The 16,096-nt window shown below is 42.7% G+C and overlaps 1 protein-coding gene across 2 annotated transcripts in view; it reads left to right on the top strand.

Moving 5' to 3' along the window:
- Positions 1-16,096, top strand: part of Chchd3 (coiled-coil-helix-coiled-coil-helix domain containing 3) — a 268,067-nt gene that overhangs the window by 239,466 nt on the left and 12,505 nt on the right. The gene's annotated exons all lie outside the window — the stretch shown is intronic.

The raw sequence follows: 16,096 nt of genomic DNA, 5'->3' as shown, positions 1-16,096 counted from the left end.
TGTCTTGAGAGCCTATGGAGGGAGCTTGACTCCTTTAGGACTCTGAAGGGAAGCAGAATATGAGAAAGCACAGTGGAGAGAGCTCAGGCAGAGGTGATGTCTTCTCAGACCCAGTAGGCTATAATCAATCAGTCCTTTAGACTGAATTCCAAAATAGGGAGAAAGTCTTAAGGATTAGCGTGAGAACTGGAAGTCAGATTTGTCATTTTGAAGGGTCAATCTGATTATACTTTTGTTCGTAAAGGTGAAGGATGGGGAATAGAAACCAGGAGACTGTTTAGGAGACTAGTGAGACTCCCCAGGCAGCTGGGCATGGAGGCTCAGAGTAGGGTAAAGACTATAGAGATGAGGACAAGAGGGTCCATTCCAGATCTAATTGAGACTTTAACTTACAATAGTGAGAGATAGATTGGATGCTGATAACATGGGAGGAGGATTTATCAAATAGAGCTCTGGTTTTGTCGTCCCAAGTGCTGCAATGGGCAAAAAAGCTCAAGAAGAAACAGGAGGAAATTGAGAGTTCAGTTGTAAATATGCAGTGCCTATAAAACCTTTGTTGTGGGTAGTGGTAGGAGTCCCTGTCTGAGCACCAACTAGAGATCCAGACTGGTAACAGCATTCAGTCATGCTAGGAGTGGAACTACCTGCTGATAGAGTACAGACAGGCAATTACAGAGACAACCAAACAGCCTGTGAGCCTGAGGACATCAACAGGTAGAGTAAGCCAGAACTGGGAGGAAGAGCAGGCAGGTGCATACTACAGAAGCAGGAGGTAAATTTACCTGGTCATCAGTTCTATAATGCCTGCTAAAAATCATTTGATTTTTGGTCTCTGACTTTAACTGGAGCCATTCTGTTGAATAGTTGCATGGCAACAATCCACCATGATGTGGGCCAAAGAGAATGGGTTGAAGCAGAAGCAGCCTCGGGAAGGACAGAAATTTTTCTTAGAGCTGTGCTACTAGCCACACATGATTGTCAGGCTCCAAAGTTATTAAAATTAAATAAGATTTTAAATTTCTTTAAGGCAAATTTTAGATGCCATCAGCAACATATGGCTATGAGTGTGTGTTGGACAGCATAGATTCAGAACGTTCCCATCATTATAGAATCTTCTCTTGGTAACACTGCTCCAGAAAATGGAGTCATGCTGGTAAAAATGGCCCAGCAGAGGAAGAGCCAGAAGACACCACAAGAAGTGTGCTGCCTCCTAGGATTCCTAGGATTGGAAGGGCATCAGGTGAGAGTTGGATCCAGCTACAGGGATGGCCATTCCTTATGATAGGTTCTCTCAAGAGAAGATGGGCTCAGGTGCAAACTGTATGATGGCAAAGGAAGAGAGTTGTCTTTGAATTCGATCAATTATTATGAAATAAGGCTCCCCATCATTAGCCAGCAGCAAAATGGGAAAGCCACTACTAATCTCTCAGAGACTGGCCTGAACATGAGCAGTTGTCATAATGGGGTGTGGGGGATATAGGCCAGATATGCAGCAGCATAGTGGGCAGTTGATAGTGTCAATTCAAGACTCCATGGTGATTCCAGTTCCACTTGGTTTGTGCTTTTTCTCCAGAAACACTCAGCTGGAAAGCTGTATGAAGGGACATTCAGGGACTGGGGCTCTGTGTGATGGTGTAGATTAATACTGCTGAATTGAAACCCCTGGGGAGATGTAAAACTAATGGAGCCGAGCATGGCGAATCTAATGCAGACATGGATTGAGGAATGCATTGCTTGGTCCTGCAGTAATACATCATTACACACTTATGAGGGAACCACTGAGATTCACCTACGAAGTAGCCTCAGTGCCAAGCTGATCACTGCCCTCGGAGCCTGTGCACTGTATTGTTCTCCATTCATAGTTAGCCTTCTTCATTTTGAGATTCAACAGCAGCATAAAATGTTAAGCCAATTTGTTTAATCTTGCCTGCCCTCTCAAAATGCTTAAATCCATTTATGCAGCACAAGGAAATGAGCTTATATGATGCACTAGAATGTAATGCCTTCTTACTACAAGTCATGAATCTGTAGTTATTCAGAACCAAAAAAAAAAAAAAAAAAGAAAGGAAGGAAGCATATTAGGCTCTCTTATTATGATTACGGGATTATTTTGTGGGTGTTTATAGAGGCACATGTGGCTCATCTGCTTCTACACTCACATCTAAGTTTCACTTTAGTCAGCCACAAAATTCTCTGAACTATATTATCCTCTAATTTATTTTATCTTATTTTTTATTTGATATTTTCTTTATTTATATTTCAAATGTTATCCCCTTTCCTAATTTCCCCTCCAAAAACCCCTTATCTCCCCGCCTCCCTCTGCTCACCAACCCACCCACTCCCACATTCTAGCCCTGGCATTCCTCTACACTGGGGCATAGAACCTTCACAGGTTCTCCCATTGATGACGGACTAGGCCATCTTCTGCTACATATGCAGCTAGAGCCATGAATACCACCATATGTTTTCTTTGGTTGGTGATTTAGTCCCAGGGAGTTCTGAAGGTACTGGTTAGTTCATATTGTTGTTGTTCCTCCTATGGGGCTACAAACCCATTCAGCTCCTTGGGTCCTTTCTCTAACTCCTCTATTGGGGACCCTATGCTCTGTCAAATGGATGGCTGTGAGCATCCACTTTTTTTTTTTTTTTTTTTTTTTTTTTTGGTTTGGTTTGGTTTTCTCTGTGCAGCCTTGGCTGTCCTGGAACTCACTCTGTAGACCAGGCTAGCCTAAACTTAGAAATCCACCTGCCTCTGCCTCTCAAGTGCTGGGATTAAAGGCGTGTGCCACCATTGCCTGGCAACGAGCATCCACTTCTGTATTTGTCGGGCACTGGCAGAGCCTCTCAGGAGTCAGCTATATCAGGCTCCTGTCAGCAAACTCTTGTTGGCATCCACAATAGTTTCTGGGTTTGGTGGTTGTATATGGGATAAATAAAATTTCCTCTAATTTTTATATTTAATTTATGAAGCAGTTTGGGCAATACTACCAACTACTTGACTTCAGAATGTACTGCCAAAAATGACTAGTGTTACCATGTATGTTTAGTGCAGTTAATGCTAGGGGTGAATATTGTTAATTGCCATTTTTGCATTCTCAGTCCCTGCTGGCTTCCCTGAACATCCATTTCTCAAGTACTGAGACTGTCTCCTCACTTCCAGGGACTCGGCGGCAGTAAAAGGTTAATATTTCAAATGCTCAGTTTCACAGATGCAAGGCCCTCTGTACAGAATCGTTCTGTTACTCAAGCCCTTTTTTAAAGCCTCAGTGTCCAACCTTTTGAAATGGATCGAGTTCCTATGGAAACTTGTCACTGCTGCAGATAGTGCCCTTATCCATGAGTCAAAACTAAAATCAATTCATGGAATGATTCTATAATTTTATAACATGGCTTGGGAAATGGACATTAGAAATATGGGTAGATTGTGCTCCTTGACTGTTACAGGGCTTCGTGCTGGATTGTATCTGAAAACTACCTTGCAAATGTCACCATCTGTGCTTTCACAGTGAGGCCAGAATAGGTAAATAGGGGTTTAGTGGGAGCCTGTGAGTGCTTTGTTGGTTTTTGTTTTAATTCCCTGTACCATGAGCAATAGCGTGTGTGGAGGCAAGGGATCTGAGAGCTACACTGGAAGTGAAGTAAGCTTCAGGGGGTGGAGGAAGGAGAGAAGGCTGCTTGACTCCCGGGCAAGCTTGGTGATTGTGGACTATGCAGTGATGAGAATCATGGAACGGAGGCAGTTGAGGCCGAGAGATTGGAGATCACTGCATCAATATAGTACATGACAGCCCAATAGAATGGTGAGGTAAACTGAGGGAGAAACAGAAGTAAAAATCATTTCAGAGGAAGAACTAATAACATCAAAAGTATCAAAGTTTAATGCAGCATAATGTGCTGGTAGAATTGTTAGTAATGAGAACAGGCAGGGAGGAAAGGTAGAAAGGAGGGTGGCGTAGCTCGTGATGATCACCTGCTTCTCCTAGATTTAGTCTTGAGCTCTGGTAAAAGCTCTGTGGATAAAATCCAAACAGTCACTTAAGCACGTGGAGCTGATGCTCAGTGTAGAGATGTCTCCAGTGGAGGGAGTCAGCCGCACTGCCAGCTCCAGCTCTGGCTTCAGAAGGGTAAGATTGCTGTGTGTCTGACCTTAGATCCACCGGAGCCTGAGCCCTGGGAGCTGGTGACTGTGGCGAGCAGTAGGAGAAGCCCCACGGAATGAAGACTTCACCAGAAATCGTGAACAGAGGGACTCAGAGATCGGAGCTTTGGGAATTGCTTAGAATTAGGAGTAGGAAGGGAGATGATAAAGCAGAGAAGAAAGACTAAGTAGGAAGAATTTTACAGGTGGAGGAAATCTCCAGGATTTTCTAAGTTGTTAAACTACCAGTGCTTGACCAGTGCTAATTGGTTGTTTTCTCTTACAAAGTTGCTGAGATATTAATTAAATGTGAAGGGTTTGCGTTTGTGCTGCAGCTGGATGCATATGGAGGCAGGAAAAGGTACTTTTCAGTTTGTGGTTTTGTTTTGTCTTGGTGTAATGTGTCAGGTGTCACACCTGGTGTCTCAGGGTTAACTTCAGTCTTCTACTCCGTTCCGTGAAACCCATGCACGAAAGCCTTGGGATTAGGAATTGCTATGTCTAGGCATCCAGAGCAGGGAAGCAAGCTTTCTTACTACAGCAGCTTCCTGGGGCACACAGAGTATCTCTCAGTAACAGATCACTATATCTTAGATGAATTATCTCCTGATAAGCAATCCATGCTCATGATGGAAATTTTAATTCTCATATGCAAAAGTAAATCTCTTGCCTGACTCTGGCCACCTATCCATTTGCCTTCCTTGGAAACAGCTTCTATTTCCAATTGCTTTTCTCTCTCTCTTTTTTTTTTATGTATTTCCTGCATATATCAGCATATAGATGTTATATGATTTTAAATTGAACTTGTGCACATCATGAGCATATGCAGAATAAATAATCATGGTTGACCAGCATCCATAAACTCCTATTTTTAAATGTATTTTGCCAGTTTTTTCTTCCATTTCCCATTAACTGTCACCCAACTATTAATTCTTATGGAAGCTGAGAGTGGGACGGGATCTGGACATAGTGGACATACTGGACATAGTGGACATTCCATAGAAGGGGAAAGCAACAACTGAATCCAATTGCGATGTCTGTGTTCTGGATGTATTTGTTTTGTATAGAAAGGTATCTAATGGGAATCACAAGAGGAAGTCTGGTCCTCCCCTTGCTCATGGTGAGTATGTGTGATGGTGTCCTCTATAGCTGCACGGCGGGTACAGCTGGGCCCCCTTCCACCTGTGCTCTTCACTGCTGCTTTGTACTCTTTCTCTGTCCTAGACTCATCCTCTGTCCTATAGTTTACTCCCAGGGATTCAGGCATTCCCAGGTGACACATTTCACCTTTAGAGCTTCCCTCTGCAGAATCTATTGCCCATCACTTGTCTCCAACCTCGCCAGCCACACTGTCTACACAGACCCTTCCCTCCACAAACCTTCTGGTTATTTGTTTTTTGAGAAAATGACCCAGGTTGACTTCAAATTCTTGATTCTCCTAACTCTGTCTCCCAAATGCCACCAAGCCCAGCCTTGTCTTTAAAAGACCTGGTAACTCAACCTCCTTTCATACATCTATTCTGGCTAACTTTGAAGCACACACTTCACTATTCATTCTGCCCCTGCCTGGAGAACAGGTCCTTCTTCTGTTTCAGCCTTTTAATCTCTGTAAATTTTCGTGTTTTTTAAACAAAGAAATCCGTTAGTTATGTTCAACTGCTGATGACCCTGTCTTCTCAGACTACTTTCATGTCTTCACTATCTGACCAGAATGCCCCCTACCTCACCTGATGTCCCACAAGGCCTCCTGTTTAAAAGGATGCCCACCATCTTATCTGAGACTCTGCCATCAACTCCAGCCAGGTTTAATCCCTCCCTTTCAGATTTCCCCATTGCAAGATGGACCACATGAAAACTGCTCTGCTTCAGGGAGGAGAGGCTGGTCACCCTCTCTGTCTCCAAGTGCCTGCCTGGTACATGTGAAGACTCTGTGCCAACCTAGGCCTCAGCCTTGACTGTTTCACCTCCTGGCTTTTTGCTTACCATTTTCCTGCCATCTGGCTCCTGCCTGTTCCTGGGGACCACACCATGGCTCTTTTGTCCTTTTCAACTGTCTTTTCCATCATGGAGCTCCATGCCGACCTCACGATGGTGCACTTTGCCATTGTCTCTTTGTGCTCAGTTCTCCAACTGTTCCATCTTCCTTCCCTGTCCCTTCCCACACAGCTGTTGCCCAAGGCTCATGTCTTCTGTCTGCTCACTCCCCTCCAGTTTTACTGGGAATTTCTAATTTATGGTTGGAGTAGCATTCTTCAGCTCGGTTCTAGCTGTCCATTTAGATCATGATGGTTGGAAGTCATTTCCACTTAGACTCCCTGACAATGTTTAAATACCCTCATTCTCCAGCTCCCCAGAGCCTTGGCTGAATGTGAATCTGCCAGTCTGTACTCTTCTCTGCCTGCAGACCCTGTCCAGTTATCTTGTCCTTACTTACCAGTGCCTCTATTCTTGCTCAGCCATTCTTCTTAGTAGCCTGCTTCATCTTTACATATATGCACTACTCCATGGGCCAGCTGGTAGACCTCCATGAACGTCCACATCCATCCCAGTCATTCGTGTTGGAACAACTTTTTCATTGTTTAGAAAATCCAGTAGCTTCTTTTCTCCTGTAGACTAAGGTCTGAGCTGTGTGTTGTCATAAGACTCTACATATTCTAGACCCTTTCCACCCAGCACTACCTCATTCATCCCTGCCTACCCCTTGACACCCTGAAAGCTAGACCTTGGCTCACAGAGGCCTTGGCACAGTAGCCTCTACCTCTTATACCCCACCCTTCAATTAGGGGCATTGTAAATCGTCCTCTCTTCCAAAGGCTAGGGGTGAACACTCTTTCTCTCTCAGAACAGTTGTGGCACTTAGCACTTGCATTGTTTCCTTAACACGTAGGCTACCTTGTATTACATGCAGCCTCAACAATATATAAGTTAGAGGGGTGAACTTAATATCCTCCCTGCCCACTGCATGGTGTCCACAGCTATCAAGCCCATGTGGCGTTCTCTCTGTTTGACAGCTCGGTATTCATGGGTGGTCTCCTGATTCTAGTGACAGTACCTAAGCATCCTCTTTTGAACAGTGCAAACAGATGGAAAGCAGACAGAAGGCTTGACTCTGCCCTCTTCCCAACTACCGCTTCCTCCGCTCTACATTGTCAACACTCTGACACTTAAAGGGCAGATCAGTCTGGGTAATTTTTTTTATCCCTCACTTGTCACTAAAATAAATACATTTGCAGTTCTTTCAGCTAAGGGAGCTCTACACATCCCTTTCAGTGTATATCTGGTATATGAATCTTGCTTGTAAAATGTAGTGAAATGAAGTACATCTAAGTGATGTCACACTCTCACCACAGACTTAGTTGGTCTTATCCTAATTTTTTAGGATATGTTGCAGTCCTCATTGAGATATCTGACAGGTTTTTAATTTTTTTTTAACTTAAGCTGTTCATGACTTGATAGTAAAATCTTAAATTTAAGTATAATCAAATCTTAAATTTGATTATAGTAGAGAAAAAGCAGGGATACCAGGACCTATTTTTATGCATAGGTAACTGAAATTTCACCACAGTTATCCTCCATCCCATCTTTCCTCAGCAGAGGCGTTTAAAAATTCATGACTTTGCAGTGTTGTACTGGGCAGGTTCCATTAGGCAGAAGAATTTAATAAGACTTGTGAAGTAGTTATGGAAAGATTATCTCTGGGAAGTTGTGTTTGTTAATTTTTCTCAGATCTTCAGTCCATTGCAAGGATCCTGTGTTAGAGAAACTCAGCAGCAGTCTGGGAGAGGTGGCTCGGTCAGTAAAGTTTTCATCACTTAATCAGGAGGGTCTGAGTTCAGTTCCACTTGAAAACAACCTGAGTGCCACTGGCAGCTTGTACAGATAAACCTTGTGCTGAGGTGGGAGGAACAGAAGAATCCCTGGAGCTCTCTGGCCAGCTAGTCAAGCTCCCCATTCAGTGAGAGACCATGTCTCAACTGAAGCAAACACCTAACAGCGACTGCTGGCCTCCACAGGCACTCATAAATACACAGCCAGTGGAAAGTTAAAAAGCTACTAGAGTGCCAGAGCTACAGCCCTGTGAGTCCTGTTGTTCCTTTTCCAGTGCTCCCTCTTCTGAACTGGAGGACTCCCTGCAGGAAGCATGGAGGGATGAAGGGAACAATGCCCCTTGAAGGCCTTGGAATTGAAATTGTCTCTGGAAACAACTAGTGCCCAGTGTGCACTAGCGTCCGGATCTGTAACTTGTGATCGCCCCTTGTCTTTCCTGTTGGGCTGAGTGATGTGCTCAGCCAGTTCTTTTGTATTTTCCTCTAAATGGCCAGTATGGTGGGCAACTTATCTTTTTTCTCCAGGATTCTCTTCTAATTTTAGTAATTGTTCTGTGCCCCAAGATCCTTCTACCATCCCAGTTTATTCAAGTTCCTCCTGTCTTTTTTCTGTCTCCAAATCTGGGCAGCGATTAAAGATTGAGTTTTGTGAGAAAAGTGAGAAAATATTCTCTCCCGTGGTAACTTTGTACAGCTTAATGGGAAGGTTCCAGCAGGCTCTTCTGCTAGGGGAAGTGATAAATGCTGAAGAGCCCTACCAATTCAGAATTACCATTTCTCCAAGACTCAGCCACTGCAGTGCCCTGACATCATTCTTGGTGGATATGACACTTGGCTTCTGCTTATTTCTGTGTGAACTATCTGGTTGACTCAGAACCTCTGAGTTCTTATTGCATACAGCTGCTCACGTGTTAGCGCATACTCAGAACTTTTTTCTGAGGGCAAGCAGGGGTTTAGAAGGCTTACTGCCATAAGGTTATGGATGTATTTACAGCCCACGGTCAAAATCACTATAGTCTGAGTTCACTGAACAGATTCCACGCAGCTTTGAAAGGTAGCCTAAGGGATTCTTAAAGCCAGTACTTACTTCCTGTTTGCCAGTGATGGCTTTCTCATCTGGATACTGTTTGGCCATATTCCAAACCAGACTTCTGTCGGTGCCTGGCACCGTGTTTATAACCTTATTGTTAGGTCACATTTTAAAGCCACATGTACACCTCTGCTGTACACTTCTAGGCTGTCAGCAAGCACATATCTCATTTATCAACTGTCACTGTGGATGGCATGTAATGAATTCTTAATGATCATTTCTGGGTTAATCATATTTATTGGCATGACTGAATGAATGAAAGAATTCATGAACCAACCAAATCCTCATATTTTCTCTCCTTGGACCAAGCATGCCAAAGTAGCAGCATGGGGAAATGGAAATAAGTTACAAAGCCATGGGCTAAGATGACTTTGAACTTGTAGCAGTTTCAACTCTGTATATTGTACACATACACATATTTAAGAAAAATCTAGGGCTGATACATTCTGTACACTTAGGCAATAATGTTCCCAGTTATCTAATTAAAGAATTGCTTTACATGGTGTTAGGTAAGAGGTGGTGCTGTAGAAAGGGCTGCCCTCTCTTCCTGAGCTTTTCAGATGGGGACCCTTGGGTGTATAAGGTTATTTGTCTCCATCAGTGTCCTCTGGAGATTCAACTTGTGTCCTGGAAATTTTTTTCACTGTAGATATCTAAAAGAATCATGTCCCCAGATACTGCATCTCTTAGAACCAAGGGCCATTCATATGAACTCCACTTACATTTTTTCCCCATGTACAAGGCAAGAATCCCATTTCCATAGGATGCTCAGTATAAACTGCCACTGTGAGTCCAACACTGGGGCTAAGTCATTCTCCAGTGTTTATTTACTGTACTGTTACCTGCTGTTTATTAAACAGTATCAATATTCCTGTCATTGTAAGAGGAAAAGAGAGAAAATGGCTATGATGGAGGTTTCCCTACCTAGACAGTGGTATTCTGTAGCTGTAAAACAATGAGAACTTCAGAAACCATTGTGTCCTGGGCAAGATGTGCTCTGGAAATTGGTTTCTTCCAAGTTGAGTTAAAATATTGACATCAATCATGCCCTATATCCCCCAACTCTACCTAATAGTGCCCCTTACTCCAGATAGCCTAGTGAATTTATCTCTCTCCCATTTAGAGATAACAAACTATGTTCATAGCCCAGATATGGATCAAGAAAACTGTGGTAAGGGAATTGAAAATTAACCCAGTTGTTTCTTTACCCCACACCAGATGCCTGACTTCACAGATCTTTTCATCTGAGGAGTAACATAACTTCTGTCCAAAGGATTACTTACAAAACCAAACAGTAGGGGTCATCATTCTTCAGAGGTGCAGGTGGCCTCAGTTTTCTAAGTGCAGATCTGGGGGAGGAGAAGGTCTTTCAGTTCTCACTGGTGCTGGATGAATCCAGGCCATAGGACCCCATGTAGGTTCAGTGGTGCTAGTAAGAGTGATGACTAGAGTTGACTTTCCAAAAGAACCTGGGCTGCAAAGGCCCACAGAGTCACTGTGCTGCCCACCCCAGGAGCCGGTGTGTGGTCACATGCTGTTGAACTTGACTCCTTTGTCCTTCCTGCCCCTGTCAGCTCTAGGTACCCCTGATAGCATTGAATGAGAAAGGAGAAATCCGCTGCAGAATTGGACAGGTTTGCCCGCAGCTAATGTTCTCATTGCTTAGTACTGAGACCCTTAGTGAGTACAAAGCCAACTGGATTGGGGGAATGGAGGGGTAGGACCATATTGCTCCTTACAGTATCTTTGGGGTTTTTATTCTGGACTGTAAATATAAAAAGGGTTGACATTGCTTTCTTTCCCTGCTTACCATTCACCATCCTTTTGGGGATTCAGATTACTGAATTTGGCTCTCACATTTTTTTTTAAATCAGCAGATTAGCTAGATGCTGGACTTTCAAACCCTAGGTTTACAGAACAGAATTCTATGTAAGTCGGCTTTTATTCCTCTGGGTCCCTAGGGGACTGGTTCCAGACGCAGACACATACCAGTGTCCTCAGATAACAAGTGTCTCACGTAAACTGACTTGGTATTTGCATGTGATGTGCACATTCCTCCTGAGACTTTCAGTCGCTTTGGACTGGTTGCACTATCCAGTCACTGATACTGTATGAGTACTGATTAGCCAGAAAGACTCTTCAGTGCAGGGTTGTCTTTTGTTTCTGAGACAGAGTCTCCATAGCCCTGGCTGACCTCAAACTCAAGTCCTTCCACCCCCAGCCTCCCAACTGCTGGAATTATGAGTACCAACACTTTGCTTAGTCAGATACATTTTTCCCCCCAAAATATTCTCTAAATCCCCAGATGTGAAATACTGTCTCTCTTCTGTGTACATCTATTCTGGGTTGTTTCTCTTACGACACCCAGGCTGACTCTGTTGGGAAAATTGTGTGTACTCATTATGAGTGGTGGTCTGCCTGTCACATTGACTGCTCCATTGAGCTAAGTCAGTAGTTCTCAAATATGGGTCTCAACCCACTTGGCAAACCTTTGTCTCCACAATAATTTACATTATGATTTATAACCGTAGTAAAATTACAGCTATGACATAGCAACAAAAATTAGTTTATGGTTGGTGAATCACCATAACATGAGGAATTATGTATTAAAGGGTCACAGCATTAGGAAAGTTGAGAACCACTGAAGTTAAGTGCCAAACCATGTATTGTTGGGATCCATGCCCCTTCCCTTATGCTGGCAGAGGCTCTTGGCTATTTTTGTGTTGTGATGATAGACAGCAGCCTAGAAGTTAACCTTGTGCTGGTGATAGGTGGTGGTGAAGGCATCTTGCATTGTTAGTTTTTAGCACATTACATCACAGCTGTGTGTGAAAACAAATGGAAAACAAAGCAGGCACCTGTAAGCGGCATTTGGCCTCTAATATGTAATGATGGAAATTTGAGTACAGCTCAAATAGAGGCATCATTAATAAGATGTTAGCAGTTCAAGCCAGAAATGCTTGAAATTAAGTTTGTTTTTCAGATCTTGCGCTATTAGGAAAAGATAGTTTACATTTTATTGTGAAAATTAATATCAGGACACTAACGTGTAAGGTAAAGGACAATGACAGTTTAGCAAACAGTGACTGCATTTTAAATCCTTTCTTTGCATTGCATTTTATAGTTACTTTATTATGAGTGGTAAGCAATAGTAACTTACATCATTTAAGTATTGGCAGTGGACATGGACTTAGGGTTGCATTTTGAAAAAAAATCAGCCCTGCTGGCCACTGGGCTAACATCTAAAGAACAGTTTGGTATAATTTAATGATAGCTTTTGGGCTGTACCTTAAGAATAAGAGGTTTCGTTCCACAACCATGTTACATGAATTGTCTGACCTCATGAAAGATGCGTTGTAGGATCCTATTAAGAAAACAGTTTTCTCTTTAGCATCAGGCATCTCATTAATTCATATTTTCTCCCTGCGTATCCCCAGTAGTATTTCATCAATGTCTGTAGCGCTCTCATAGGGTACCTCTGGTTAACACACAAGGAAAGGAGCCTCTTTGTATCTGCACTCACAATGAATGACTTTTGTGTTCCCCAGAGCTGAGAGAATTCTGACTGCTGGCTGTCACCACATGACTTCTTCTGAACTATCTCCGTATAGTTCTTTCTCTGAAGTTACCATATTGTATGTGCCATTTATATTAGCAGAACTAAAAAGATGGATAAGTAATTGCGTGGAAATGTAAAGTCCTGACTCACATCAAAGAAGATTGTAAAACATGAAAGTGGGAGAGGCATCAGGGAGGCCACAGATGGCCGTCAAGCTGGTAACCGAGGGTCACTGTGTGTGAGGGGCTTCTCAGAACTGCTTAAGCCTCAGCTTCACCCAGTGTTTCCCCCCCCCTTTGACCAATTCATTCATCCTTCACAAAAGTCTCCTAAGGAAATAATCTGACTTGGTAGTGATATTTCATGTCCATCACCAGGTGGTGGGAAGCCTTGGGAAAATTAGAAACAGCCTGTATCTCTTTCTGGTCTTTTTTTTTCCAAGGGATCAATTAAGGGCTTGTTGTAAGTGTAATAAGTAAACATTGTGAGTATATTGTCCTAAATGCTTTCTAATATTGCCATTAAGCATCACCTAAAAAGGGAGGGGAAGTCTTGCTAGCTCCTGAAGTCACAGAAAAAAAAAAAAAGTGTTCTCTTGTGGTTTTGTTCTTGGGTCTCATATTTGGGACTCTGGCTCTGCCCTGTGTCCCGCCCCCAGCCCCTTGGCCATGCACTAAGGTTATGCTGTGTCCCGCCCCCAGCCCCTTGGCCATGCACTAAGGTTATGCTGTGTCCCGCCCCCAGCCCCTTGGCCATGCACTAAGGTTATGCTGTGTCCCGCCTCCAGCCCCTTGGCCATGCACTAAGGTTATGCTGTGTCCCGCCTCCAGCCCCTTGGCCATGCACTAAGGTTATGCTGTGTCCCGCCCCCAGCCCCTTGGCCATGCACTAAGGTTATGCTGTGTCCCGCCCCCAGCCCCTTGGCCATGCTCTAAGGTTATGGATGGGGCTGGAGGTCACTTGAGGAGCAGCTTGTGCTTGGGAAAGGAAGGACTGAAGGGTAAACAAGATGGCCAGGTATAGTGGCTCATGACTTTAATTCCAGCACTCAAGAGACAAGCAGTTGGATGTCTGTCAGAATGGTCTGCATAAGTGAGTTTCAGAACAACCTGAGAGACCCTCTCTCAAAGCAAACAAACAAGGAAAAAAAATTAAAAGAAGTAGAAAAAGCGGGTGAATTCAGTGAAAAGTTCCCAATGATTTCCATAAGCCAAAAAAAAAAAAATGTTTTGTTATTGTTTTTTATAAATGTCTATTTTCAGAGGTTGACTTTGTTCTAACAGTTCCTTCTGGCTCAACTGGTTTTGGATAATGGTCTCCATTATCACTGTCCTGTGTTTTCCAGCTCTGTGCTCAACTTGCTCTTTATCTTGTCATTCATCCTTTCATTCAATCTTTCTTAAATCCAGTAAAATTCAATTGTTTAAATGTCCTTTTCAACTAAGATAGCATTTTCTCACCTAAATATCTTGGAATTCTGCCTTTTCTTATTTTTGCCTAATAGAGGCATTTTCCTTCAGTAGGCATGAAAGCAGTCATAAAAGTCAATTGCTGATTCTATGATTATATGAAGGGCTGCTCACAATGCATATTGGAGAGATGTCTTTGAAGCCCTTTTCCTGAATGGAAGGTGCCAGGGCTTGTGCTTTATGGCCTTCTAATGTTGGATAGTAATCTCATTTAGCATCTTCCAGAGTGAAAACAGTGCATTAGGCCATCGTAACTTGCCCTGCAGATCAATACAAAGGCAGATCTGCACCGTTCAGATGAATCCAGGAGAAATGGACCCGAGTCTACAGAGGAGCTGGGGCCCAATTATTCACTGTTCTTTCCCCCTCTCTGCATCTAGTCATCAATATGGGTTAAAATGTATACAAAAAGGATTTCAGATGATGGCCACACAGAGAGAACAGACTGCCAGACAGGAAATCAAGGGCTTGAAAGCGAGTACTAGTATTGATTTGTGGTGATAAAAGTATATTTTGATACACTTCAAACCATAAATAACTTGAGGACTTGAACCTTTATGACTGAGGTCTTAGCTCAGGGTCAGTGCTTGTGTGTGACTTGCACTGCTGCTTTCTAAAGAGGGAGAGGCATTAATGAGTTTCCTATTCCAATAATCTTGAGAAAAATATATGCACATATGTGTGTGTGCATATACATGTGTGTACACACGAGCGTGCGCATGTGTGTGTGTGTGTGTGAGAGAGAGAGAGAGAGAGAGAGAGAGAGAGAGAGAGAGATACATGCATGCTGCCTGCATGTTACTAGTAAAGGAAGACCTTGGGTCTGCTTAGGCCTGCTTTTGTCTCCCCTCTACCTTTCCTCTGCCTCTATCTAGACCTAGATGTGATAGAGACTTGGTCAGCTATCGGCACTGGGACAGAAGCTCAATAGCTCAGCTCTCCTGTGTGAATCATTAGCAGTATCAGCCATGGATTTGTTGCATTCAGCTGCACTCATGCTTAATCATATTTTATTCAACATTTACCCAGACACGAGTCTTGCTGTCGTCTGTTGGTCAGTGGTTTTCTGGGGCTGTGTTTCTGAAAGCATAGCTGACTCCTTTTTGAAGCTGATGTTCATTTATTGGGGATTAGGGAAGCTCAGGTCCAGAAAAATCCACAGACATCCAGAGCGTCAAAGGCTTAAAAGAATTGAAACCCCTGGCATTGGATTTAAATTCTGCTCTCAGGTATTAGACAAAGAAGTAAAATAATGAATGAAAAAGTAGAAACAGTGTTGTGTAGAATCAATCTTTTTCTCTGTATGTCTGCTTTCTTTCTGGGGTAGTGGGAAGATTGCCCCAGGGACAGTCATGTGGTTTGCATTTCCACTCCAGCAAAATATATATTAGTTTATCGTGTTGGGTTAAGTAATGAGGAGACAAACTGTCACCCAAGGGTCTGCTTATTGATGGGAAATATTCCCCCATGTTCTCTGAGGCTTTTGTTTTTAGAACCCATTAAACTTAAAATAATGCTACCTCAGGACTATATGGAAATACCAAATTTAAATTTCAGAGACAGAACTGATAAGATTGGAAGCATTTTTTTATTAAACAAACTAATTTTTTTAAATATACAAATTCATATATTAATGATTGTTTTGCATATTTCCTCTCTCTGTGGTTAGTCTTTGTACCTTGAGTTCTGCTGCCATACAAACAAGAATATTTTCTGTGTGTAATTTATTTGACTTATTATTTTCAAATGTGTATTATAAATTGTGTGGAAACATTTATGTTTGGCATGCCATTCTCATGGAGAGAAATTCTACTAAAATCTGAGCGTTGTAAATACAACTGCAGAAGTTTAACCTGGAAGATTTTTAGATGTTTGCCCTTTTTTTTCCCCCATTCAAGAAGCTTATTGTATGACTTCTATAAAAATTATCCACGGTGAATAGTAAAGGTCACAAAACAAGACATAATTCCTTGGAATTTACATTCTAATAAATGTAGGCAGGTGAATTGCACT

The sequence above is a fragment of the Mus musculus genome, chromosome 6, assembly GCF_000001635.26.
Source record: "Mus musculus strain C57BL/6J chromosome 6, GRCm38.p6 C57BL/6J".
Taxonomy (NCBI): Eukaryota; Metazoa; Chordata; class Mammalia; order Rodentia; family Muridae; genus Mus; species Mus musculus.
This window is presented reverse-complemented; position numbering and strand designations above follow the sequence as displayed.